The sequence below is a fragment of the Gopherus evgoodei genome, chromosome 17 (genome assembly GCF_007399415.2).
Source record: "Gopherus evgoodei ecotype Sinaloan lineage chromosome 17, rGopEvg1_v1.p, whole genome shotgun sequence".
Lineage (NCBI taxonomy): Eukaryota > Metazoa > Chordata > Testudines > Testudinidae > Gopherus > Gopherus evgoodei.
Window position 1 is genome coordinate 20,287,564 of NC_044338.1, and position 26,447 is coordinate 20,314,010.

Consider the following 26,447-nt stretch of genomic DNA (forward strand, 5'->3'; position numbering starts at 1 on the left):
TTTGCGGCACAATAAAGTTGCGAAGTGTGAATACCCATAGATAGGGTCCTACCAATTTCACAGCCGTGAAAAACGAGTGATGGACCATGAAATAAACCCTTCTCTGTGAAATCACAGAATACAAGAGTTGGAAGGGACCTCAGGAGGTCATCTAGTCCAACCCCCTGCTCAAAGCAGGACCAATTCCCAACTAAATCATCCCAGCCAGGGCTTTGTCAAGCCTGACCTTAAAAACATCTAAGGAAGGAGATTCCACTACCTCCCTAGGTAACCCATTCTAGTGCTTTACCACCTTCCTAGTGAAAGTTTTTTACCCTAATATCCAACCTAGACCTCCCCCACTGCAACTTGAGACCATTACTCCCTGTTCTGTCATCTACCACCACTGAGAACAGCCGAGCTTCATCCTCTTTGGAACCCCACTTCAGGTAGTTGAAGGCTGCTATCAAATCCACCCTCACTCTTCTCTTCTGCAGACTAAACAATCCCAGTTCCCTCAGCCTCTCCTCATAAGTCATGTGCTCCAGCCCCCTAATCATTTTTTGGTTGCCCTCCGCTGGACTCTTTCCAATTTTTCCACATCCTTCTTGTAGTGTGGGGCCCAAAACTGGACACAGTACTCCAGAAAAGGCCTCACCAATGCCGAATAGAGAGGAATGATCACATCCCTCAATCTGCTGGCAATGCTCGTATTTATACTGGTCAAAATGATGTTTGCCTTCTTGGCAACAAGGGCACACTGTCGACTCATATCCAGCTTCTCATCCACTGTAACCCCTATGTCCTTTACCTGCAGAACTGCTGCCTAGCCACTCGGTCCCTAGTCTGTAACAGTGAACAGGATTCTTCCATCCTAAGTTCAGGATTCTGCACTTGTCCTTGTTGAACCTCATCAGGTTTCTTTTGACCCAATCCTCTAATTTGTCTAAGTCCCTCTGTGTCCTATTCCTACCCTCCAGCATATCTACCACTCCTCCAAATTTAGTGTCATCTGCAAACTTGTGGAGGGTGCAATCCACGCCATCCTCCAGATCGTTAATGAAGATATTGAACAAAACTGGCCCCAGGACCGACTCTTGGGGCACTCTGCTTGATACCAGCTGCCAACTAGACATGGAGCTATTGATCGCTACCCGTTGAGCCCGACGATCTAGCCAGCTTTCTATCCACCTTTATAGTCCAATCATCCAGCCCATACTTCTTTAACTTGCTGGCAAGAATACTGTGGGAGACCGTATCAAAAATTTTGCTAAAGTCAAGGAATAATATATCCACTGCTTTATCTACTGCTTTCCCCTCATCCACAAAGCCAGTTATCTCATCATAGAAGACAATTAGGTTAGTCAGGCATGACTTGCCCTTGGTGAATCCATGCTGACTGTTCCTGATCACTTTTCTCTCCTTTAAGTGCTTCAGAATTGATTCCTTGAGGACCTGCTCTATGATTTTTCCAGGGACTGAGGTGAGGCTGACTGGCCTGTAGTTCCCCAGATCCTCTTTCTTCCCTTTTTAAAGATGAGCACTACAGTAGCCTTTTTCCAGTCATCCGGGACCTTCCCCATTCGCCATGAGTTTTCAGATAATGGCCAATGGCTCTGCAATCACATCCGCCAACTCCTTTAGCACCCTCGGATGCAGTACATCTGGCCCCATGGACTTGTGCTTGTCTAGCTTTTCTAAATAGTCCCAAACCACTTCTTTCTCCACAGAGGGCTGGTCACCTTCTCCCCATACCGTGCTGCCCAGTGCAGCAGTCTGGGAGCTGACCTTGTTCGTGATGAGAGGCAAAAAAAAGCATTGAGTACATTAGCTTTTTCCATATCCTCTGTTGCTAGGTTGCCTCCTCCACTCAGTAAGGAGCCCACACTTTCCCTGGACACCACCTTGTTGCTAACATACCTGTAGAAACCCTTCTTGTTACTCTTAACATCCCTTGCTAGTTGCAACTCCAAGTGTGATTTGGCCTTCCTGATTTCACTCCTGCATGCCTGAGCAGTATTTTTATACTCCTTCCTGGTCATTTGTCCAAGCTTCCACTTCTTGTAAGCTTCTTTTTTGTGTTTAAGATCAGCAAGGATTTCACTGTTAAGGCAAGCTGGTCACCTGCCATATTTACTATTCTTTCTACGCATCAGGGTGGTTTCTTCCTGCAACCTCAATAAAATACAGCCAGCTCTCCTGGACTCCTTTCCCCCTCACTTTATTCTCCCAGGGGATCCTTCCCCTCAGTTCTCTGAGGGAGTCAGTCTCCTTTTCTGAAGTCTAGGGTCCTTATTCTGCTGCTCTCCTTTCTTCCTTGTGTCAGGATCCTGAACTCCACCATCTCATGGTCACTGCCTCCCAGGTTCCCATCCACTTTTGCTTCCCCTATTAATTCTTCCCTTTTTGTGAGCAGAGCTCTTCTTGACCTGCTGCTCCTAGTTGGTTCCTCCAGCACTCGCACCAGGAAACTATCCCTTACACATTCCAAAAACTTCCTGAATTGTTTGTGCACTGCTGTATTGCTCTCCCAGCAGATACTGGGGTGATTGAAGTCCCCCATGAAAACCAGGGCCTGTGATCTAGTAACTTCTGTTAAAGCAGCAAAGAATCCTGTGGCACCTTATAGACTAACAGACGTTTTGGAGCATGAGCTTTCGTGGGTGAATACCCACTTCGTCGGATGCATGTAGTGGAAATTTCCAGGGGCAGGTATATATATGCAAGCAAGCTAGAGATAACAAGGTTAGCTCAATCAGGGAGGATGAGGCCCTGTTCTAGCAGCTGAGGTGTGAAAACGAAGGGAGGAGAAACTGGTTTTGTAGTTGGCTAGCCATTCATAGTCTTTGTTTAATCCTGAGCTGATGTATCATCTAGTCCACTCTCCGCAATAGTACCCTTTGAGAGAACACGAAAATGGCTGCTCACCTCTATCTGTATTGCTGGTACATGGACGCTCCTTTTTCTTCTTCTGGAGGTCACATTCTGCCAATTTTCTTCACCTTCCTTCTGTCCCCGCTGTGCAGCGTGCTCTGATTCTTCAGAATGTTATGCCTGCAGAAGCATATCCTGATGTCTGTCCAGGAAATCTTCATTTTCTCTTATGCAACGCAGGGTTGATACTTGTTTCTCCGGGCCTTGAACCCTCTGTTCCAATACAGAGATGAGCTTGCACTTTGTACAGACAGTCGCTTCTGTCCTGTAGAATAAAGACAAACATGGCACATCCCGTGCAGGTCACAACAGCTGATCGCTCACCATCCATATTACCCTCCTTCTAAGAGCTTCCTCAGCTGTTGCAGTTACTAGTCAGAGAAGCCTGTAAGATAAAAGCCTCAGTGGACTCTGCCCGGGTGAACTCCCTCTGTTAGCCGCTCCATTGGTTCATAACTGGCTGCCTTTTTATAACCATCAGGCTCACTCAAGGCCCACCTGGAACAAAGCACTCCCAATTTGTACTTTTCAAATCTGATGTCCCCCTTGCTGCTCAGAGCCCTGCAGCCAGGGGGCTCCTATCTGTGAGTCCCTGCTGGGCTGGGGAGGGACAGGAGATCAGACCCACTTCCATATACTATTTGGGTTGGGATCCCCATGGTTACAACACCATGACATTTCAGATTAAAACAGCTGAAAACTTGAAACTGGCCACTTTAAAAAACCCTCTGGCAGTGAATTCATCAAAATGGACTGTGGATTTGGTAGGGCCCTATCTATAGAAAAGGAATGAACTCCATGCCATATTCTTCAAAAGCAAACAAATCCAGGTGTTTCTGGGGCTAATAGTCACCTCACATAGGAAAAGGCTGAAGAAGAGAGTTCTTGGACCATTCCCAGAAGGTAGCAAAAACCAGGCTCTGCTTTCATTGGTACTGGGGAAAAAAAATCAAGCTGTGTTCATGCAGCATATCACGACAGATTGTTCAATGTGATTTGGCAGGAGGTTCCACTTCCGGAAAATGGAATATTTGATGCCCCCTTTCGCTGAATGGAAATGTTCCATCCATTTATGGAAACAAACACCCTGATCATCCTTTTTCCCCTGTCACAAGCCTACCAACTATGTTTGAGCTGGCATAGGTGGTCACAAGCACTAGTGTCCACACCAGAGTTGGGCTGGTACTAGTGAAAACACTAGGAGCTAAAGAATTTCAAACATTTAGAGACCCAGGCTAGGGATCACTCCATTTCGGAGAAGCATTTCTAGCACTGATGACATTAACTGAACCAAAAGAGAAAATTGTGCTAAAAGACAAAGGCTTTTCTTAATTATACCTCTGATGGGAGACATGAAAGACGTCTCAAAAAGGAAGCCCCATTGCTCCTCTTGCTTGGCTCTTTAAAGCCAGGCTGAGCGAGAAACAGCTTGTCTTTGTACACCGCTGTGTTTGCTGAATTTAAAATCAATTGACCATGAAGCACTTTTATAATCTAAAGATCAATTTGCAAACTTTCATGTATACTATCAAGGAATCTGCAAGCTGTTTAAATCTTCCTCCCCCTTTTTGTTTTGAAGGGCTGTTAATACACAGAATAATAGATATACAGGGAAGACTGATAATAACTTAATCATGATTAAGGCGGCCTTGAGACAATTCAACAAATCTACTTGTCTGTGTGGCTATTGGAATTTCATCAGTCTAATGTCAGCTGCCTCCTTGCAATTGGTGACTAAAGCTGAACTGCAAAGCAAAGGAGATGCTCTGATTCTGGGCCCACACCTGCAGTGTTCTCAACTATCTCTGGGCTCAGTTGGGCTAAGCCATGTTGTTAGCCTCTGCTGGTGCTAAAAGCCATCTAAAACCCCTTTAAAAGGCAACTTTTAGGCTCCCTTTATGCCCTGTAACCTACAAGGTGGCCTCTCTATGCTTCAGATGTATGGTGATGAGTGTAGAGTCTGGAAAAAGGGCACGTTGTGTGGTGATCCTGGAGTGGTCATGCTTTTAGGGTATTATGGTGTAATATGCTCAGTATGTTAGTATAACGACAGCAAAAGTAGGATGCCTGGCTTGGAGCACCGTGGATGGAAGCCCCATCACCAAAGCATGTTAAATCCCTTGATATCACATTGCTGCTTAAGCTTCCTGCTTTATTTGCTGCATTCGTGTTTAGTTGTGTGCCCCAGACTTGCTCTTTGGAGCACATTCTGTGGTATCTGAGGGCCTGGCTGTAGATAACAGATTTCTTGGTGTGTCTGGGGTGGTTGCTGGGTTCCTGGAGGTAAATGTGGTGATCTGTAGGTTTCTTGTGTATAGTCCCCTATATAGAGTTCCATTGCTGAAGCTGATCATGGTGTCAAGGAAGTTAATTCTGGTGTAGGTGTGTTTGTTGAAGTTGTGGTGAGTGGAACTCCTTAGGGAGCTCAGGGTATCTATCCAGAGGATGAAAATATCAATGTATCTCAAGTATATTGTTGGTTTTGTGGTGCATTTTTTCCAGAAATTCTTCCTCGAGGTGGCACAAAGTATATTGGGGAGCCATGCTGGTACACCTGACTGCTCGAATGGGCAAAGTTTGTTCTTAAATATGACGTTGTTGTGGGTGAGGATGAACTGGATGAGTTTGTCGACGTAGTTGGGGTGGACTTCTGAGCAATGTTCATTATTTTGTAGGCAGACAGCAATGCCATCGTTGTGAGGAGCATTGGAATATAGGGAGGTGACAAATTCAGACATGAGTTATGCATTTTAAAAACTCTGTGCAATTCCATAAAACAAGCGTGTACCACTCACAGGTATTCTGGAACACTCAACCAAGAATTTCCTCCAAGAACTGCAGTGTAACATCTTCTATCTCATGGCCTCTTTCACCCAGTTCTTTAGGAACTGTGCTGTATTGTTTGGCATTTTGAAGTACTCTTGCTTCAGGACCTAATGTGCCTTCCCTTTGATCTGCGTATTACCACTGAGATCCAGGGCCAAGATAAAAACCAAAGAATACAGAGTGTAATTTTCAGGAACGTGTATGTGTTAATGGATCAACACTCCTCTTCTGGTTTCTTACAGCATGCTCATCACCGTGCTGAGCACCTTCTGAAGTGCCTTTTAAGATATGGCTAGAGTCTGTTGTAATGGGGTTCTTTCTCTCTCTTCTCAAGGAAAAAAATGAATTTGTGCTATTATCCTTTGCTGTATGATGCCTGTTGTCTGAAGACCAGATTGAAGAGTAGCTTCACCTGGGGACTAAACGAGGTGAGGTTCTATATTCCAGCAGGACTTCATTTTGCAGTCTTGAACTGGTCTCTGAATGCTCTACATTCTATGAAATGTGAGATTCTCCAGTGCTGCTGATTGCTGGGGGAAGAACCCCCAGTGCTCCTTTCTTTCATAGCTAGTAACTCCCCTAGAACTAGTCCCATAAGAACCTGTCCCCACTAACTAGCATCCCTGACTTCATAGATGGCTGGATGCAGCCCTGTTCTGCATGTTACCCTGCAATGCGTATCTGCATATTGAAACCACCACAACCCTCCTCTGAGCTTCCTTGTCTAGGGATTATCAGAAGATTGGCATGTTCCCACTTCTCTCTTGTAATTCAAATGCTAAAAGGCCTTTTATTTCCTTTCCCCCATCCCCTATTGTAGATGGCTAGTTTTATAGTCTGTGTTAATATCTCATCTTGCAAAGCTCTCAGGGAACATTTGGCTTGATAAAACAGCGTATAAATCAAAGTGGCTGTTGCTCTTTGAGCCTATCTTGCGAGACAACAGTGTGGCCAATTAGGGATTTCCTCTCCTAAAAACACAGCACGTTTTGCTTTGCTAGATGGCTTAAAATTACTGCCTTGTGCTGAAGATCTCCCCATTAGACTTTCTTTTCCCCTCATGCCTCATCCTGTAGGGCTCACTGAAGCATTAGATACGCTTAGCAGGCTAGAAATTGCCCTATCACAGGCTAATAGACAAGACTGGTGTTTTTTGCCCTAAAGATCTTCCAGTCCATGGCAGAGAATGAACTCTGGGCTGCTGGGAGCTCAGTATTAAACCACCAATCTGTTAGAGAGGCACAGTAACCAGGACTCTCCCAGATTTCCCAGAAGGCCTGGCAGGTGCCTGCCTCCGATAAAGTACATCAGATACAAATGAGTCTGCCTTCCATTTGCTCAGGTTCTGCTTAACTCAGGCAAGGAACGTGGTGCTTGGTAAATCAAGTAAGGCAATATTTCCCAAAGCTCTCCACGGAGCAAGTGTGACTGCCATCCTTCTCCATAGCTGAAACCCCAGTCTAAATTAGCTTCACTTCTCTTCCTCCCACCCGTTCCATAGGAGAGTATATTAGTGTCTTCTATAGAGCTCGGGAAACAATTGCACTGTTTTTTTTGTATAAATTGCTTTTTTCTGTTCATAAGCTGTATCATCTTTTCTCAAACTTCTTAGCTATTCAAAATTCATACCCTGGACAGAGCGAGTTATGGGGAGGAAGGAACTCTGCAGAAAGGGAGTCTGAAATTAAAGCATATTAAAAGGAAGGATTAATCGTATACAGTACATATGTTTGCTTTGTGGCCCCTAGTGTTGAAGGTGCCTAAGCTAAAAAGGCCTCAGAAGTTGATGCAAAACAAGCCCTCCTGATTCCTGTAGTTCACCCGCACTGCTATATATGCATGGCTTACCTAGAAGATGAGCTGAATAGGGAATAAACTCCCTCATGCTGCGTGTGTAACATACTCCAGCGCATTTATCATCAGCAGTCTGCCCTAAAAGCACATCAATATAAGTGCTGACATTGCATTAATACTGAAGAAGATCATGTAGCATGGAAAAAATATCTAGCCAAAATCTAAAATGGTAGTTAAATCTATTCCCATTACTTTGTCTTAAAATACATGGCTCACTGCCTCTCTAATTTTTATTGCTGCAAGATGGTACAGATTGCAGATTTAGAAAGAGGTTCATTAGAAAATACAATACACAAAGGATTTATCTTCACGAACAGAAATAAAATGCAAGGGTTTTCTTTTGCAAACAAGCAGACACAAGTCAATAAGACTGTGCCCATGTGGTGGTTCTTAATATGAAATTTGATTGGATCCATAGGTTACATCACCTAAGCTTTAATCACATTTTGAGTGTTTTTTGTAAGGGGACCGCTCAGTTTAACAAAAAACTTTTATTCACAGGACTGCAGGTTGGGAACTTGCTACTTTATTCAACTGCCTCACAACAGCGTGGATGTGTGAAAGCTCCCGTTTGTACAGTAGGAAATAAGGGAGGAGTGGACCTGAGCCTGGCTCTATCCCATAATGCTCTGATTAGTCCTATCATGAGCACTTTATTACATCAGGCAAATACCCATTTTTATAAAGCCGAAACTTGCTTTCCAGGATTATTCCTTATTTCCAGGCATTAACTTTAACTTTAAAGGAACCATTTCCTGCTGATAATCCCATGGACTAGACCACTCGTAGAAAGTAAACAGGCTCAGTGAATGGGCTTGCAAATGTGAATGAAGATCACAAATAATTGCAGCATTTGCCCAGCTCTACACTTGACCTGGATTGGATATAAAATGTGATCTGTGGCTGCCTGCACGTTAATGAAGGTCTGAATAGCTGAATCACCTGTAATGTCAATGGGCTGCATTGTCCTGTTAAAGGGGAGGATAATCTTACTCTGCAGATTAGGGTTGGCTCTCAGCTTCAGAAATAAGGCCATCTCCGAACTTTGTCCAGCTTAAAGGATCAGTCCTAGCACTTAGGCAGGAGTTCATTAGAACACATCTGGAGAAAGAGGCCAGTTATCCAAAAGTGGCTTCAGAATCCATAGGTTTCTGATGTTTTTCATGCAACCCACAGTCAGTGTGTAGCACTGTTCCTTTTCCTCTGCATCGTAATAAGAGAATGTGTGGTTTCTTCCAGGCTGTTTAAATGCCCTTCTCATAAGTGGCAGAGTGCTTACAGAGCCAGAATCCATGAAGGAATTGCTTGATTCCTAAGTTAAAGACAAATGACCAATTATTCAGTTTCCCTTTTTCCTAAAACAAATCTCTTTCCTGGATGTACCTAATGGTTTAAGAGCAACATGGCCACTCTTGAAATACTTGCTAATTTTAATCAAAATCCTCAAGCAAACAGGGAGAGAAATAAAAAGCCAATAATGTGCTTGGTTGCATGCAAATGAAATGAAATATACAAAGCTGGTAATAGCTCTAACATCGCATTTTAGAAACGGCTGCTTTGACTTGCAGAGTGTCAATTCCGCTTCCCCTGCCACTTGATAGATGGCACAATGGATAGTGCTGCCGGCTTTTAAAATCAATTTGCTTCATTGCTTCCCCCCAGAGATGTGCAGATATTTATTCTGTGCTGTCAAGTAACAATATCTACTGGGGAGATCTCACGCAGACTTAAAATAACCATGCTGTCAAGCACAGTGTTCAGGGGTTTGGTCCTGCTTTGAGCAGGGGGTTGGACTAGGTGACCTCCTGAGGTCTCTTCCAACCCTGCTATTCTATGACCGGTACCATCCTTCCACCTTTTTGTATAGTGACTATTACACCACATCCCTGGGTGAGTCAGCACCTCCAGGGACTGAACCTGCAACCTCAGTCTCTGCTCCTTGAGTGAACAAACCCAACTGTCCTAGGCCAAGGCTTTAGCAAGCTTACAACTTCTGGCCTACTCACCAGGATGAAGTAGGGCGAGAGCTTGGCACCAATGGAGACTTGCGCCTACAACTATGGATGCTCAAAAAGGGTGACGGTGGTGTGCTGCTTTTGGGGAAGCCCAGATGTTCAGTTAACCTCCAGCTGCACCCCCCGCCCCCAATCAACATCCTTTCAGCCTTCGGGCAGGGGCGTGTGCACCATTCCCTTGATGGTAACAGATGCCTGGCGCAGCACCACCCACACCACGTTGTCCGTCTAGTCCCCTGACAAAGGGGCGAGGGCTGTAGGGAACGCAGCAGCCCCCCTTGAGCATGGAAGGGAACCACAAATACCATCTCCTCCCTTCCTGCGGGTGGCAGCGACCCTTAGAAAGGCAGCCCCCCAGACGGCAGTAGCATGGGAGGCGGTCTTTGAGCAGGAGCATAGACAGGGGTCTTCTCCGTTCCAGCCATGCAGAGATGGATAGCAACTATCTATGCTCAGCCTGGATTAGCTACTATCTTTGCACCTCATCTTCTTCCTCTGGGACTGTTCCCTAAGTCAGCCAGCTGGGACTGACCCAAAAAATCTAACGGAAGATAAAATGAAATGACCGGGGCTATAAATGGAAATACCTGGTGCCGTTTACATTAGGACTGTTTGGCAAGAAAAGTAGGGGTTGTAAAGTCTTGACACTGCCTTGGCTTCTGTTCTCTCTGGAGAGATTTGATGAAGTGGCTTCGAGTGTTCCTCTAAATATGGCACATCCGGAGGGGGACAGGGATACAGGAACTGCTGGGAGCCCAGCTACCTCTGCTGCTTTTCTTGGAGAGGAAATTAGAAACTATGAAACCTCCAGTGAGGTTCTGTCACTCGATTTACACTGCCCCAGAGCCCCCAGACTCCTTAGAAATGTGCTTTTTGAGGAGTGCTCAGTGCATTCAAGGTTGCGCTGCAATGGAGCTAAAAGCAATTAAGGCTTGTGTTGCGGCTGGGGATATTGGGTAAGAGGAGACGAGCTGCCTCAGGTGGCTGGTTTAATGGGCTTTTTGGCATCTGGGAGTGGAGTTTGGTAGACTTTAGGGGGAAAGTCAGACTGTGCTGTTGAGCTTGGGGAAGGGGCATTGGAGGTGATCCTTGACTTGGGGATGGTCATAGGCCTGCAGAAGGGTTAGATGCTGAAATACGAAGTGTGTGTAGGTGTTTGGGGGAGGAGAGGATAAAGCCTAGAGCCTCAAACTCCCATTTGCCCTGCAGGGGGCTTTGCCAACCATTCAGACTGAATCCCATCAATCCTCTCCAGAGCTCTGCCTCCTTTTTTACACTTCGGGCGGCATGATCAGTCTCCAGGACTTGGGAGGTGCCAGGTTCATTTGAACACTGCCTGACTGCTCAGTCCTGGCCACGGGATCAAATGGTGGGCTGCCCATTAGAATTAGTTAGACCTTTGCATAACCGGCTGGGGCTAAGGCTGCCCCCAATGTGACTTGGACGATCACTGAACTTGCGTCCACCTTCTGTAATATGTCCCTGCTAGTTTCTAGAGCCCTCAGAGTGTGTGTGTGTGTGTAAAAATTCAGCGCCCTGAAAGGTGATTGCAAAGGCTGGGTTGTGTTCCTAAAGCTGCCCTTTACCTTTCCCGCTACGAGCTGCTTAGTTGTTTGAAAGGTTAATCCATAGATAGCTGCTTCTGGCCCCTCTTACTAAACCTGAGAGGAACACCGTCCTTTGAATCACCAGGCATGGAAAGCCACCCCTTCCTAACTGCAAACCAACCTTGCACGCATCACCTACTCCTAAACCGCGAGGCAGGGCGGCACCTTCACCACACACCTAATGGCCAGCAGCACTTTCACAAGGAAGTGCTATATTGTGTGTGTGTGTATGACTGCACATTGTATTCCAGTGCTTTTCCTGTGTTTCTCTCTAATGGTCATCCTTCAGTGAATGCATTTATCATGTATATATCGACGGTCTGTTTTTCTTGGCAGCACATACAAATGTTTTTCACCAGCTCTTGGCTTTCTGAAAGGCATAAGCTGGCATTTCAGATTGTTCCAGATCAGCTCAGTGGTCCTGAGACCTTTTACAGGAGGGGACTATCACAGGGCTGAGAGTTGGGGGATCTGGCTTTGATTCCCAACTCTGCCACTGAGTTACTGTGTAACCTTGGCCAAGTTCCTTCTTCCAGCTGTAAAATGGGGCAGCTGCTGCTGCTTATGGCCTCTTTTAGAGCACTTTGAGCCCTATGAAAAGTGCTGTATGTAAGAGTAAAATTAAATATATTGCAAGACAGCCTGTGTGTTCATACCTGAAAAATATTAGAGAAACATGGCAGACATCTCTCTCCAGTTGACTCCTTTTCCCTTGATAAATGCTCTACACTTTGATTCATTCTCTGAAGTACTAACAGCCAATATTCTCCTGAAGTGCAGTAAAGTGAGTGCACTTCAAGGGAAGAATCAGGACAATACAGAAAGTGCTGGCCTGTTTTCTCTCTTGTGCTTTCTCAGGGTCTCTTTATAAAAGGCAGAGCCGTTCCTATGACTTCCTGCTGGAAGAACTGTCACTTCTTTATCCCTGTGTAAATGGAAAACATAAGTGAGTAAGAAACTCTTCTGGTGCTTCGCTGTGTTATTGATGGCAGAATGGCTCAGATGCTTCCCCTGGAATACAAACATTGCCTTTCTGCAGTGCAGGATGTCCTAACCCTGGCGTGTATGTCAGTTTCTGCTCCATCCCAGGAGTGGCGTAAGTGCCCTAAAAGTGTGTGTGCACGCACGTGGGGAGCCACGGGTGCTTGAAAGGTGGCCCCACCCCCTTCTCCCTGAGGCCCTGCCCTTGTGCCTCCCATTCTCCCCAACCCCCACCCCCTGCTTGCCCTTACAGCCGGTAAAAAGTGGGAGGGCTACACACTTTTAAAAGTGTGGGGGGGCATGGCTCCTTGGTCCCCCTGTTCTGGCACCCCTGCTCCATCCATTTTAATACAAACTTTATGTTATTATCTCTCTCATTCGTTATTTACCTTGTGGTATCATTTTAGTACTAGGCCCTTTCCAAAGAGGGGGAGATGCTCCCTGCCCCAAAGAAGGTACAGTCTAAAAAGACAAATGTTTAGTCTCTTCATCTGTGCCGTTGTCTCTGAAGTGATGAGAACATCTGAAGATATTTCACTGGTGTCATTGCAGCTCTGCCTGCTACACGCCTTTCCCCTTAGTGGCCTGTTATATCTGCCGGCAACACCTGCATGGATGGTGTACATTTGTATGCTAATAATGGGATTATGATCTGATCAAGCTCTGCTCTCAGCTACACAAGTGTAAATCAGCAGGAACTCCAGCGATTTCCGGGGTATTGCTCCTCATTCAGAGGAGTGACTGAAAGCTGAATTTGACACTCCACCAACTTAACCCTGCAGAACACGTTTATTTCAGCCTGGCTTTGAGTAATCTTAGAGACTTCAATCTTTTTTTAAACGGCCTCTGCTCCTGCCCTGGTGTGCACTCATGCTATGGTAGTGAGCAGTGCTATAAAAGCCTAGGACAGCATTTCCTTCGCAATAGGGTCTGCACCTGGTCACTTGTAATGGCTGGGTCTCTAGCACCAGGGTGGCCATTCTGATGGCTTCTTCCTAGGGTCGTTAATGTTGTAGCTAGGCCAGAGGCACCCTGATGGGAGAGGTATATCCCTGTTTCCTGAGTCTGGGCAGTGCTTCTCCCATTCTACAGCCAGTCTCATAGTCTCTGAGCATTTCAGACATTGACAAATGTCCTTGTCGGTTATTTTACGTTAGTTTATCCTCTCAGTTCTCACAGAGGGGGAACCGAGGCCTAGAGAGGTGAACAGATTTGCTCTAGGTCGCACATAGTCAGAACTGGTAACTTAACCTACATCTCCTGAGTCCCAGTCCAGTGCTTTAACTACAGCACCAGCTGAGACGCACAAGCTATAAAGGCAACAGCATCCATGCACCCCCAAACCAGGCAATAACCCAGCCAGAAGTAAAATCAAGCCCTAACAATCTCTGCCTCACTGTAGTGGACTCTCACTCATCCCGGAGGAGGAAGGCCACTCGGTTCAGTCCTGTTTGGCCAGAATCAGAGTCCGCAGGACAGTCTAGAGCCTCCATTGGGGCTGGGCGACACACAGTCCCCGTCAGGGGTTAGCCTGATCTGGGTGAATATAATTGTCATTGCTTAAACTGAGGCTACAAGTGGGCTGGGGCCTGGGCGTGAGGCGGCTCAGGCAGTCTGGAACCCAACAGTCTCAGGGCTGGCTTTAGCCTGGATGGGGCTCAGGCAGCCAGCAAACAATATAGTCTTAGGTGGATGCCTGGGGAGGGAGGTACCTTCTCCACAGCAGGAGCTTCCTAGTGCCAAGCAGGAGTTGGCCCCTCCACCGGGATGGGTCAGGGGGACATGGGCCCACCCGACTCCACCGTGTCCCAGCCCAGGGCCCTAGCACGGGTAGGGTTGGCTGCCCCTGTGTCGGTGGGGATATAGCTGCAACACGCTGACTCAGCCGCACCTGGCTTTGAAGATATTGAACTTGGGCTACTTCCTGCCTCCCCAGGGGATGGTACCTCTGGCCTCTAGGCCTCATCGCAGGGCACACGGTGGTGGGCACTCCAGGCCAGTCCTTGTTAGTGTCCGGGGCTTGGGCACAGCCAGGTGTAGGGTCCCGTCTGGACTGCTGCAGAACAGGCAGCATGTCCTTCTCCTCTACAGGTTCTGCCCCCACTGGGCTGCAGGGCCAGGCTTTTATAGTTCCGGCCACACCCCTCTACTTCTGGCAAGGGGGGCGGGGCAACCCAGGCTCCGCCCTCCAAGGGGAAGATAGTGGACCCTTGCTCACCCTGGAGGAGGAAGGCCACTCTGCCTAACTATACTCACCCAGAACTACCTGATGTAGTTTTCCCTGCTGGATAACAAGAAGGGCCTGGCAGCTTACCTTGAAGGTCAAGAAATGTGGGCTATTTCAGACTGAAGAGAAAGGTGTGAGTTTCAAACCCATGCTAGCTGTGTTCCTTTTTTTAAAAACTGACAGCGGACGTGGTCTTCCCATGCCATATTGCTGCTGCTGCTACCGTCTCCTGTAGGCAGGTCTCACGTCATCTAGGGATTTAGAGCTCAAAGACCAATAGACAGTCAGTGTCGATCCCATAGTGCTGACATAATGTGCTCCCAATATGATATGCTGCTGCTTTGGGAGCTTTGCATTCTGTGCCAGCATCAGTTTCCAGGCTGATGTGAAGGGGTAGCCCCACAGTGTGTTTTTAATGATGTGATCTTGAGGTGACCAAAGTATGGATCATGATAGCCAGATTGCTCCAGAAGTAATGGATGGATCTATTAACTCCAAGATGGTCAGGAATCTGTAACAGTTGGAAGCAGATGTTGAAAATTCCTGCTATAATCTTAGGTTGTTAGAATCTTAAATTGTTATAAGCTGTAGATAAAAATCCCCCAAAGATAATTAACTTTCACCACATCTAGGCAAGGAGTGCTACTTTTGTCGACTGCTTCTAGGGCTTCCCTAGCTACATCAACTGATTACAGCTCTTATTAATGAGGCATTTATCAGTGTAGCCCACTGCTGGGGGTCAACCTGCTATTGTACCATAACCTGGAGAATCTAAGAGGTCTAAATATTTTTCCAGTTCTTTTATAGATACAGAAAATTTGGAATGATCTGGCTCTTCCACTGAGAGTCTCCCAAAGATTTTATTCTTAAATTGTTGCAAGAAGTTGAAGACTGTCTGGGAAAGTTCAGACAGCTGCTCTTGGCTGGGGATTGTTGGAAGAGATCTGCCAGCATGTTCTTTTTCCCAGATGAGCCCATTGAATTCACAAATATGCAATAATAGAAATCTGCCAATTACACGAGATTTCAGTGCTTTTATATTCACTCGAGGAGGAGGTGCTTCCCAAATATTTCCAGAAGTAGGAATACAAGCTACGGTCACCTGGTTAGACGCCATCCCTCAGTCCCTTGTTCTGGTTAATTCTCTACAAGGGTTGGGCCCCTTTCTCAATACATACCCAAGGCAGAGCATCCTGCCCTTCACAAAGAAAAAAGAACTTCTCTGGGACCAATTGCCACACTAGATGCCTTGTGGCATCCGCCTCTGCCACTCTGGATTCAGGGATCCGTTCGCAGCTCATCCTCCTTCACATGTGCCCTAATGGTAACCAAGCCCCAAGTAGGGCATTTGACAACTCTTGCTAGGTCAGATGAGATGGGGACGTTGGGTTGGATGTCATTAGCATGCTGAAGGTACCATGGCTCATACCTCCTCCCTAGCCCTTCTGACAGCCCCATAAATGCCGAACCAGAAGAGAGACTACATGGACCCTTGCATGACACCCAACCCCACCTCTGGGAATGCGTAGTAATGAAGGAAATGAGTCACTGAAGAGCAGTCCTGAGTCTTGCTAAGCCAGGAGCACCTCATGAACTTCTATGTCACGGGCGGCTGAGAGATTTAACGCTAGCATTACATCATTAGTGAAATAGCAGCTTTGCATTAAGTTCAATGTCTTTTCGTTAGGGAGGAGGAAATAGAAACTGAATTAACATTAGCCTCTGGATCAAATTATGCTTGGTAGTAAAAATGTTCTAAATTCCTCTCCTAGTGCACCATAAATTTTGGGTTTATTAGAGACACTCAAAATTTAATCTTGCTCATTCCACCTCCTCCTCCCAACAGAAGCCTTGTAGGCAAGATTTTCAAAGCTTTGTTCCTCACAATGAGGGATATGCTCTTCAAAGAGTTCCTCACCCCTGAAAATCTGCCCACTCCTTATGGTGCTTAACCTGGCCCTGTCTGCGGTTGCTGAGCTGTCCTGGAAATTCAGCTTTTCACTTTCATTTGGCTTTTAAACCCCTTTGTTCAAATCCCTTCTCTTTGAAGGGGCTAATGCTAAGATGCAGCCTCTTATGGGCTGTTTCTCGGCCTGCCGAGGCTCGAGCTCCGCCAGAATTCTTTAAGATACTTTGTGGCACTCTACAAGCCCAGACCTTGGTCACTTGGTCTCTTTTCTTGGAAATAAGCTATTTCTATGGGGCCTGGATTATAGCAGCCTATAAAATCAAAAAGCCTCAATAACTAGAATTTTTAATAGCCAACTGCTCTTCAGACATTGTCCCCAACCTGCCTATTGAATGTGGTGTGCACTCAAAATGATTCACACAGGTGAAGTGGTGCTCGAAGACATTTTATTCATCTGAAATGCAAATAATGTGTTTTAGTACTGAGTGCCCTACAGCTAACTTGTCCTGCCAGGATTATGCACTGCTCTGAGAGCTGCTCCAGCCTCCAGGTATTCTTCCTCCTGCCCTACCTTTGGGAGCAGTATGTCTCCAGACCCAGTCCAGAGATTACATTCTTCACAGGATAATGCTCATCCCACAACCAGCAGGAAGTAGGTTTGGGGGGAGAAATTTTCCTAGGCACAAAAGGACAGTTAAGAGAGACTTTTCTGAGGTGTCATGCAATGAAAATCCCAGTCTTTCCTAAAATTCTACATAACCCACCCCCCACATTACAGGAACAGGACACTGTCAGTCATATTATTTAAGGCCAGAAGAGATCACCAGAGGATCTAGTCTTCGCCCCATGTATATCACCGGCCACCATCCCCACCAGCACCCGCACGTGAAACCCAATAGCTGAAATGAGACCAAAATATTACAGCCCACAGGAAACTAGACTATTACGTGCTACAGGCAGAGAACAGGACAGAACAAGTTGCCCTGGTGCCCGAGGACTCGTGCAGTAGCAGGAAAATAAGTGAGGGTGACCTGTACCCCTTCACTGCAAGGAAGGCAACAACCCCACCAAGGTCACTGCAAATCTGACCTGGAGGAAAATACTTTCCTGACCCCATATACAGCAATCATTTAGACCCTGAGCATGTGAGCAAGGACCAGACAGCCAAGCAGCAGCAGAGAGAGAATGCTTGGTGCCACCTCAGAGCCTTGGCCTGCCATGTCCCATCTCCGGCATTGGCCACCCCGATGCTTCAGAGGAAGGAGACTGAGGAGGAAAAAAAATGGCTCCCAGAATCATGAAAGTGGGGGAAAATCCCTTCCTGAACCCTGCTGGTGGCCAGCTGAAACCCGGAAGCATGATCTTTTAGGAACATAAACCATAACCTGGAAATGAGCCCCATGGCTGCTAAGCCCTGCCCCCGACCATCACCAGCAACAATGTCCTACCATCACACTCCTACATTTGTCCAGCTCTCTTCAAACTAAATATGTTGTTTGCCCCCACAACTCCAGAACCTCACCCCTCTGATGGTTAGCAGCCTTCTTTTAATTTCCAGCCTGAACTAGTTCATGGCCAGTTTGTATCCACTTGTTCTTGTGCCATCATAGTCCTTTATCTTAAATAGATTTTCACCTTGCTCAATATTTGCTCTCTATAAATACATTAGGGAATAATCGTATCCTCTCTCAGCCTTCCTTTTGCTAGGCTAACCAAGCCAAACGTTTCCAATCTCGTCTCATAAGACAGGCCCTCCACCCCCCTGATCATCCTAGTAGCTCTTCTCTGCACCTGTTCCAGTTTAAATCCATCTTTCTTGAACATGTGTGACCAGAATTGTACACACTATTCCAAAAGAGGTCTCATCAGTGCTTGTACAAAGGCATTGATACTTCTCTATTTCTGCTTGTAATGCCTCTCCTGATACGTCCTCGGATCACATTTACCTTTTTCTAGGCCACATCACGTTGGTGGCTCATAGCCATCCTGCGATCAATCCGCACCCCCAGGTCGCTTTTTTCTGTTACTTCTATCTGATGAGCCCCTAGCTTGCAGTAGAAATTCTTATTATTAGACCGTAAGTACTGATCGTGCATTTCATACTATTGAATTTCATCCCATTTCTGTCACTCCAGTCTTCATCCAGATCTCCCTGTATAATAATCAGATGCTCCTCTGTATTGATGATGCCTCTCAACTTTGTATCACCAGCAAACTTAATTAGCACACTCCCTACTTTGGGGTGCCACAGTCATTAATAAAAATATTGAATAAAAGCGGACACAAGACCAATCTGTGAGGAACTCCGTTGTAACCTCCCTCCAGTCTGATAGTTCACCTTTCAGCACAATCTGTTGCCTTCTTCCCTTTAGTCAGTTCATTATCCACCTTACAATGCTTGTACTGAACCGCCCTATTCCCTATGCAGTACTGAGACAAATACTGAAGTCCAAGTATATTAGATCTACTGCACTTCCCTTATCTAAAAAATATCAGTTCTTTTCTCAAAGGAGGACAACAGGTTAGTTTGGCATAATCTACCTTTGGTAAACCCCCGTTACATTATATCCCCTTTGACACCTCTGATTGTTCTTTGACCTCAGTCGTACGCAAGGCTTGAGAACAAATTGTGACAAACTAAGAGGTGTGTAATTGGATCACTGGATCACTTCCCCCTTTCTTAAATATAGGTACAAAGTTAGCTATTCTCCAGTCATAGGGTACTTACACCTGAATAGATTTATTAAAAATCCATGCTACCGGACTAGCAGTCTCACATGCCAGCTCTTTAAGTATTCTGGGATGGAAATTATCCAGTCCCTCCGATTTGAGTGTATTAACTTCTTTATGTTTTAATTCCACCTTCAAGGCAGTCATTTCCACTTCTAGATACTCATTTTCCATCAGTTGCACGGCCTTCATGCTCATGTTCCTTGTCACCACACTTCTTTATTGAAAACTGAGGCAAAGTATCCATTTAGTTTTTGGGCCATACCTAGATTATCTTTAATCTCCTTCCCATCCACATGGCATAGCAGCCCAGTCTCATCCCTCCTTTTCTCTTTTGATTTATATCACTATGAAAACTTCTTATTTTATTTCCTTGTCAAGAGCTAATTCAGGTTGATTTCTAGCAATTCTCTTCCTGGTATTGGTATGAATCTGTTGTATATTCTCTTTTGCAGTCCCCTCTACATCCCCCACATTTTTCTGTAGACTCGTCTCTGGCTATCTCCATCAGCTTCTCCTCTTCTGCAGGGCCTGACTTTCCTTCTTATTGCACCCAGTCTTCTGCCTGTTTCTCCTCCCTACTCCCCAGTGTCGCAAACCTGTTACTCAACTTGATTTCACCACCATTAGCTCATGGTCACATTCTTCCATGCCTCACCCTTCACCACTGGGAGTCTGCCCTCCCTTTTATTTAGCACAGGGGTAGGCAACCTTTGGCACGTGTGCCAAAGACGGCAAGCGAGCTGATTTTCAGTGGCACTCACACTGACTGGGTCCTGGCCAGCAATCTGGAGGGATCTGCATTTTAATTTAATTTTAAATGAAGCTTCTTAAACATTAAAAAAAATCTTATTTACTTTACATAAGACAATAGTTTAGTCATATATTATAGACTTATAGAAAGAGACCTTCTAAAAACATTAAAATGTATTTCTGGCACGTGAAACCTTAAATGAGAGTGAATAAATGAAGACTCGGCACCCCACTTCTGAAAGGTTGCTGACCCCTTGTTTAGCAGATGTCTGCAAATCTTGAGTTGCTTATATCATCTCCTCTCCTTCAACATACCTTCAGATCCCCATCTGAATTCCATCATTGTCTCCATCTGCATCTCTTTCTTGAGTCTTCTGTGCCAGGAGCACTATCAGGTGGCAATTCATGCATAAGTAGCATCCATCAGATGCGCACTCAAGGATGATAGTTGGATGCAGAAGCTGTAGGATGTACAATTTCTTTCTCTCCTCTCCTCTCCTCCTTGAGTGACTTCTAATGTTGCCTCTGTAGCCATCATGGTCTTCTCTTCTTAGACCCCATACCTAGGAAAAGGAAGGGAAACCCCACCCAAAACACCTCTTCTCTCTCAACTCCTGCTTACAGACTCCCACAGCAGCCCTGCTGTTAGCTGCATTCCATTCCTTCCAGTGTTTCAGAGGAGTGGGACCAAAAATATTGTGCAGAAGCGAATATATGAAAGAGCGTGATAAGCTTGATGCCCCTTTGGGATTTGCTCTTGATTCCTTCACCTTCCTTTGACATGCATGCTCTGTTTGGAGAATTCCATGAAGCCCCAGGGTTTTGGGGGCGAGTACATATGAAGTTCAGGATGTTGCTCTGGAAGAGAATTTGTCTATCAAACTCTCTCCCTGAGGTGCCTGGCAGCCCGTCCCTTTATACTGCTATGTCCAAGCCAGATCCTCTGAAGAAGGGTGTAATAACAACCAGCGGAGAGGCATTAAATGCAAAAATGCACGAACTCTTACTGAGGAACATGCAAATATTTCACCGACAGTCGCTGCCTTTCTGCAGCACCATCCCAGTGGATAGGCTGGAGAACATCTCTAATCTCATCACCCAGCTGCTTGCTCTAGCACCCAGATAAAATGAGCCTTGTCCTCCCATCCACTGGAGAAATGGGGTAAGAGCCAACCCTCCTCTGTTTGCTTAGTTCTACCCCATTGTAGAGGAATCCTGCATCTTGGCGAGGGTTAGACTAGACCCTTGTGGTCCCTTCTAACCCTCTGGTTCTATAAGTCAGAAGGTAGAGGAAAAATGGCCTTGAGGTTAGGGAAACCCGAGTGTTGGTCTGGTGCTATTCTCAGCCCTGCCGCAAGCTTCCTATGGGGCTTTGGGGGAGTCAGTCTCTCAGCTCTCCATTGGGCATAATCCTTCCTTATCTCATGGTGGTAGGGGGGGAATACATGCCCTGCGTGTGAGGTGCTCAGATGCCATGGTGATGGCTGGTGTGTGTGGGGAGGGGGGGCCCTCAGAAGTGCCTACACTAAAATGTACAGTATAACACTGGACAAGGTTTATTTTCCCGTTTCCATATGAAGCACTCCTGAAATGGCAGTGAATGTAGCAAAAAGTCTACTCCCCCTGTGATATGTGCCCTCAGCGCGGGGTGTGTGGAGGGGAGAGGAGGGGCAGCAGCAGGGACCTTGCATGGACTGGCATCTGCCTACCTCTTTCTTTCCTTCCCTGTTACTCCCAATAATGGCTCACACAGGTCCAGAAAGACCTGTATCGTGCCTGTTGCTGGATTGGGTCAGACTATTGATCCACCAGCAGGGCCGGCTTTATGAACTGCAGGGCCTGATTTGAATACCTGGTGGCGGTCCAGGGCTTCGCCGGCACTTTGGCAGCAGGGGGAGTCTGCTCCTGGTCTTTCATGGCACTAAAGGACCCTCCGCTGACGAAATGCTGCTGAAGACCCCCCCGCATCACTGGGTGAGTGTAAAAAAATTTAAAAAGGTGCCTAAGGCGTGGGGCCCTCTTAGGCATGGGGCCCAATTCCAGGGAATCGGCCTAAAGCCGGCCCTGTCCACCAGTTCCAGGATCCTGCCTGTTCCTCTTCTGTGTCCATCTCATCTGCCTTCCTGCTTGTGACTTGATGCTCTGGAGAAAAATGGAGCCCTGCCCTTATCCATAATGCACCTGATCAGTTATTCAATGTTGTACAAGGGGCAGTGGATTTAATTCCTGATCCGTGCAGGTGCATAGTTCAAGCCCCGAAGTGTTGAGTTGCTATTACTCGTGTTTATAGCTGTAGATAAGTTGTTGCTCGGATATACCTGTAGATGGGGCATAAATAGCAAAATCATTGGACAAACGGATCTGCGTCATTCGCTCCCGAGTTAGAATAGTAACTGTGTGGAGGGAGTGTTCCTTGGGCCTGCACTGAAACAGGCATTCTGGCACAAGCATCTCCATTCCCTTGACCTTCACCAGCCAAATAATTTACTGTCATTCCCCACTCCCCTCTCTCCCTCTGCCAATAACTGTGTGAGCCCATAAAAGCGCAGAGAATTCTAATCAGGATAAATGTAATGGCATTTCTAGCCCTGTGAACACATGCTTTGACTATTGTGTGTGTGCATTTTTTTTTAAAAGTCCCACAGGGTTTCTGTTAACATAATTGTGTTGAGCAAACTTGAAATATTTGAAAGCTTTTAAGTGCCTGTTATATACATCCAAGGTTTGTGTTGGAACATGCTAGGCTGCAATAGACGTTTTCCAATTAAGTGAAATAGCAGTGAGGATAATGGGTTTATGGAAATGGAGGAGCCATGCTGCAGGGAGATGGAAAGCCAAAAAGCATTAATCTTAATAAACTTTTTATTTCTCCAGGCTTGTGCCTGGTTCTGCGATGGACGGCTCCTATCTAAGAAATCTGCCCCCTTTCCTTGCCTAGTTTTCCCAAGAGTTCCTCCATGCTTCCCTTTGCAATGATGCATACTCATGTACGTACGCAGGCGTCTGTCACTGCAACCTCCTATGTGGCCTAGTGAATGGAATATCCAACTGCTACACTTCCAGGAACGAACGTCATTCATTCAGCCTGGGGCCGAGGAACTCTAGAGTTAACTGAACAGCTCGGATCTAATCCTGCACAGGGTTGCCACGTGTCTGGTTTTCAACCGGAATGTCCAGTTGAAAAGGGACCCTGTGGGCTCCCATGAGCACTGCTGATTGGGCTGCTAAACATCTGGTCGGTGGTGCAGTGGGGCTAAGGCAGGCTCCTGGAAGTGGCGAAGTGTCCCTGCAGCCCCTAGGCACAGGGGCAGCCAGGGAAGCTCCACAAGCTGCCCCTGCCCTGATCTGTGCGGGTGGCACCTGCGGGCATGGGCAGAGCCCCCTGGCCTCTCTGTTAGGAGCCAGAGGGACACGCTGGCCTCTTCTGGGAGCCGCCTGAGGTAAACACCCCCTGGACGGAGCCCACACCCTAACTCCCTCCCAGAGTTTGCACCCCCTCCTGCACCCCACAACCCAACTCCCTCCTGGAGCCCGTACCCCAACCCTGAGATGAGCCCCTCCCACTCTGAATCCTTCATCCTTGGCCCTGCTCCAGCATGGAACCCCCTCCTGCACCCAAACATCCTCCCAGAGCCTGTAACCCCTCCCACACCCCAACCCCCTGCCCCAGCGAGGTGAAAATGGGGGTGGAGCCTTGGAGAAAGGATGGCTTGGGGGCAGGGCCTTGGGGTAGAGGGTGGGGAAAGAGTGTTCGGTTTTCTGCAATCAGGAAGTTGGCAACCCTAATCTCGCAGCCAAATGGCCTTGGGCCAGACTCTGCTATGCTTACTCTGGCGAGTAGTAACTTGCTCCTTGTGTCTTCCTTAGACGAGAATAAGAGAGTAACCTGAATCTGGCCCTTTGATCTGCAGGCCAGCAATGTGGGGCCTGGTTCATACTTTGATGGGAAATAGTCAACGCATCACCAGGTGCTTCAGAAAGAGGTATTAGCAAGGCACTCGGTGGTCTTTCCTTTTTGTTTCAGTGCTGAAGCAACGTTCCCTCTAGGTGCTGGGAGCTGGAGATGTCCCCTCTTAGACAAGACTGGAAACAGAGAGTAAAGGTCTTCTTGTATGGTCTAGAAGAGAGCAGGGATGTTAACTTTGGTATCGTGGCCCAATGACTGTGGTAGTAACTAGAGCTAGGAGGATCTTGGTAGGGAGAAGATAGTTAGTTATTTCCCATCCTAAAATAATGTGTATTGTTCTTGGTAATGTCTGTGGTGTCCCTAGTTACCAGGGTAGATGCCCTATAATAATTCTAGTCTGCTGCTGTGCCCTGCTCAGTGCCTGCCATGCTATTCCGGGGCCTGCCTGCAAAACATCCTCCTTCTCAATCAGAATCACTTTCTGGTTTACCCTGATGGTGTGACTCTGCCCTAGGGTTTTTAGGACAAGTCAATGGGGAGGCTCCTCGATCTAAGCGGCTCATCTCACTTAAAGGTGGGTGTCCCCTGGGAGATCTCGAGGTTTCCTTACCTGCCTGCAGCCGCAGAAGTGGATCCCAGCTCCTTGTTCCTTCAAGCCTTCACCATTGCTTTACCGAGGTGTCATGGAGTCCCCAGGTGATGCTCTGGAACTGCTCCCCACCAAGCCAGTCAGGACTTTGGGGAGCCTCCTCTCCCTTGGAGCAGACTTTTTTCAGGGCAAGAAGCTCACACGTCTTCACCTCCTGGGTCTCTCCTTGGAGCATTCAGCATCCTCTGCCCCTCCGTGCACTTCCCACAGCGAGTCTGCCCCAGAGGGGTCCTGGGGAAGCCACAGAGTCCTGTGCCCCCACTTTGCAGTCAGACGTGACTCTCAGCCAGCCAGTAACACAGAGGTTTATTCGATGACAGGAACAGGGTCTAAAACAGAGCTTGTAGATTCAGCGAACCGGGCCCCTCGGCTGGGTCCATTCTGGGGGGCAGTGAGCCAGACCCCCCACATCTGCCCTCCACTCCTCGACCTCAGCCAGCTCCAGACTAACAAACCCTCCCAGCCCCTCCTCTCTGCTCAGTCCCTTTCCCGGGCCAGGAGGTCACCTGATCTCTTTGTCTCCAACACCTTCAGCTGGCACCTTTGCAGAGAAGGGGCCCAGGCCCTCAGTTGCTAGGAGACAGTGTCAGGCATTTAGGTGCACTGGCCCTTTGCTCTGTAGCAATCACACACCCTGATCCCACCACCTAGATACTTAAGAACTGCACAGGGGACACTGAGGCACCAACACAGTATTCAGAGAAAACATTAAGACATTCCCAGTTCGTCACACGAGGGGTTTCCCTTTCCAAGGATATCGTCGCAGGGAAAAGAGCTAGAGACTGAAATATAACAGAGAATCTTGGCTCTCTTGTGACTTTTAAATTATCTGCCCCCAAATGAGAGGGGTTAGAGATCTCCAAAGCCACTGATTTCTCCCCAGAGGTGGCTGCATTTCAGTAGTGGATGGCGGACTATAAATAATCAGCCCCACTGAAATAGAATGGTCCCCAGGGCCCTACCTAATTCTGCTCTATTGAGGTTCTGATACTGCACCTGTCACTGTAGTGTCTGTGCGATATTGGAACGGGTCACTAGAGAGATACAATCGATCTCACCTGTGTACAGTAGGCAGCATCCTTTATGTTCAGCACGCCAGCTCCTGCTGACTTTTTCCGAGTAGCAGAGTATTCTCATCCACAAGCAAAGATGAAACAGTCAGACTAGTCTTATCTTCAGTATTTCCTCAGTTTGAAGATTTTCCTTTAGGTGTTTGAATGACGTGCAGTGGCGGTTATTTTTGCTGGATGGCATCTCACACGCTCAGGTGTTTTTCTTCTTACCCTTGAGTCATATTCTCCACTTAGGTTCTCTTGTAACCATTTTTCTCAACCTTAGAAGCTGGAGACCCGAGGTCCCGTTCAAGACCTAAAACTTGTCATGAATACAGGTTGACTTCAAATGAACCCAGGAAGAGAAGGCTGTGGTTGGAAGCCATGTGAAACAATGAGTTTAGATGTGTTTGCAGGGCAATTCATATCCCAGACTCAGGATTACTTACGTGCCCTAGCTGAAACTTGGAAAGAGCTATGCACAAGCGACTACAGATTGAGAGGTAGGGACCAGTGCGGTTGTAGACTTATCAAGATTCTTCCATAGGTCACAAGGGGACGGTCTTTATTTATTTTTGCAGTGCTTGTTCTGGTCTCCATGTCGTGTGACCAGTTCCATGGCCATTTGTGATGTCTAGGTGGCTGTTGCCACAGCTTCGTTGGGTGAGCTGTGGGTAGTTTTCCCAGGCTTCCTTCCATATACTCCACGCCAAACAAAGTTGAACTCAATGGGGCCACTCAGCTACTGCCACCCGCCTCCCCAAGAAGCCAGAACATTTTGGAGAGTGGTAACTGCTCGTCCTCCTGACTGACACCCTTCCCTCTCTCCAGCCAGTGAGCTCTGGAGCTCTGTTGCTGTTGTGGGGTTTCTTGGCTGATCTTTCTTTCTTCAGCCTGGTGCTCCCCGCAAAGCACACAGAAGGAACCAGATAAGCTGGAGATGTAGCTAATGAGTTTATATTCCTGCTGCAGGAATATAAGCATCTCTCTTAGTCCCTCCTGCCCCAAACTCATCCCAGATTCA